This window comes from Nelumbo nucifera, chromosome 3 (genome assembly GCF_055504915.1).
Source record: "Nelumbo nucifera cultivar China Antique chromosome 3, China Antique-T2T, whole genome shotgun sequence".
NCBI lineage: Eukaryota > Viridiplantae > Streptophyta > Magnoliopsida > Proteales > Nelumbonaceae > Nelumbo > Nelumbo nucifera.
This window is the reverse complement of record NC_142651.1, coordinates 69200720-69202088: the sequence shown is the minus strand read 5'-3', so window position 1 is coordinate 69202088 and position 1369 is coordinate 69200720. Positions and strand designations below refer to the sequence as shown.

The 1369-nt window shown below is 42.7% G+C and overlaps 1 non-coding gene across 1 annotated transcript; it reads left to right on the top strand.

Moving 5' to 3' along the window:
• The first annotated feature begins 411 nt into the window (after positions 1 to 411).
• On the top strand, positions 412 to 517 carry LOC148801316 (small nucleolar RNA R71). Its single transcript, XR_016084875.1, has one exon. It is a non-coding gene; the product is annotated as a small nucleolar RNA R71 (small nucleolar RNA).
• The last annotated feature ends 852 nt before the right edge of the window (positions 518 to 1369 follow it).

Genomic DNA, 1369 nt, shown 5'->3' with positions numbered 1-1369 from the left:
TGATTGCCTTGCTACCTTTGAAGATTTCCTACGAAATCTACTTGCTCAGGGGACTGCATGAACTGATTTCCAACTTGGCATTCGGTGCTGATATGACCTCCCCCACACTATTCACAGGCTATGGCTTGAACATGCATGGTTGCCAACTACATTTCGTCAATCTTCTTGCTGAGGGCGCCGATTTGTGCAAATAGTGATCTATAGGTGTCTACATTGTGAAGGCCAGGTTGTCTCCTAACTTGGGCTCTCTCGGAATGCCACTGATAATTATTTGCAGCCATTTCCTCAATAAGTGCATGGGCAACTTCAGGGGTCTTGTTGTTAATGGATCCCCCAGCTGCAGCGACCATAATGGTCTTGTTTGCTTCAGTCAATCCATTGTAGAATGTCTGAACTTGGAGCCTGATGGGAAGTCCATGATGAGGGACCTTCCTCAGTAATTCCTTGTAGCGTTCCCATGATTCATATAATGATTCCCCGTCCTGCTGAGAGAAAGTGGTGATATCATTCTGCATCTTTGTAGTCTTGGACGGAGGGAAATACTTGGATAGGAAGCGGCTAGCCATTTCATCCCAAGTAGAGATCGAACCAGCTGGTAGAGAGTTCAGCCAAGTCTTAGCCTTGTCCTTCAATGAGAACGGAAATAATCTAAGCCTCACCGCATCATCACAAACTTTGTTGTGCTTGAATGTGTCACATATCTCCAAGAAGTTGGCGATGTGAGTGTCCGGATCATTATTAGCCAGGCCGCATAACTGAATTGTGTTCTGGATCATCTGAATGATTGCTGGTTTGATCTCAAAGTCGTTAGCAGCTATTGCTGGTCTCACAATGCTCGAGGCTGCCCCGGTGAGGGTTGGCTTAGCATAGTCCATCATAGTTCTTTGCTCAGCCATCTTCGTACTTTCAGCTTTCCCTTGCTTCGAAGCTCTAAGGCGGCGGCGGAGAGTTTGTTCAATCTCTGGGTCATAGATGATGCTCTCCTTTTCATTGCTGCATGTTATATACTGAACAAGTCAAAGCCGTAAATACCAATCTATCTATGAGCAACAACTCTTATATTTCTATCAAGAATTTAATCGCTATAGATGCATTAAAGACAAGGAATTCGAAGGAAATCAGTTCTTGTTGAATGAATGCCAAATGAATCATGCACATTATCTCTAAGATACATTCAATCCATTTTCTTGATCAGTTGATCTAATTACCTAAACCCTTTCTCAAGCAATTTAGGTAATCCAAGAAACAAGAGCAGTTCGGCCAAAATTACTCTTATAGTCGAAAACCCTAATCAAGAAATCCCAAGACTGAATCACTATCAATCGGATCAGCTTAAAAGATTAGTTACAAATCTGAATTAACATCCATC